The sequence below is a fragment of the Stegastes partitus genome, unplaced genomic scaffold, assembly GCF_000690725.1.
Source record: "Stegastes partitus isolate 25-593 unplaced genomic scaffold, Stegastes_partitus-1.0.2 Scaffold788, whole genome shotgun sequence".
NCBI lineage: Eukaryota > Metazoa > Chordata > Actinopteri > Pomacentridae > Stegastes > Stegastes partitus.
Genome location: NW_007578519.1, coordinates 131,850 through 132,176, shown reverse-complemented (window position 1 = coordinate 132,176; position 327 = coordinate 131,850). Strand labels below are relative to the sequence as shown.

Genomic DNA, 327 nt, shown 5'->3' with positions numbered 1-327 from the left:
AGGCACTGCTGGGATTCGAACCCAGGATCTCCTGTTTACTAGACAGGCGCTTTAACCAACTAAGCCACAGCGCCACACAAAGAGCATCTATTGTTGCCATATTCAACAATTAGCAGTAATTATTTGGCCTATGTGGTTTGGAAAAGTTGAATGAGGATTTGAATAGATATCTGGAGTCTGCATGAAGGTATTCCAATTACTGCATGGTTACCAAAATATTCAAAGTGCCATATTTTCCCAGTCTTTGCCTCTCAGCGGCTGTAACTGGTTACCAGCACAGCCTGTGAGTTCCCGTCTGAGCTGCTGACCTTTGGCCTCGTCACTCCA

General features: G+C 45.3%; 1 non-coding gene across 1 annotated transcript; it reads right to left on the bottom strand.

The window, feature by feature from the left end:
- Positions 1-74, bottom strand: trnat-agu (transfer RNA threonine (anticodon AGU)). Its single transcript has one exon. It is a non-coding gene; the product is annotated as a tRNA-Thr (tRNA).
- Positions 75-327: the final 253 nt, after the last annotated feature.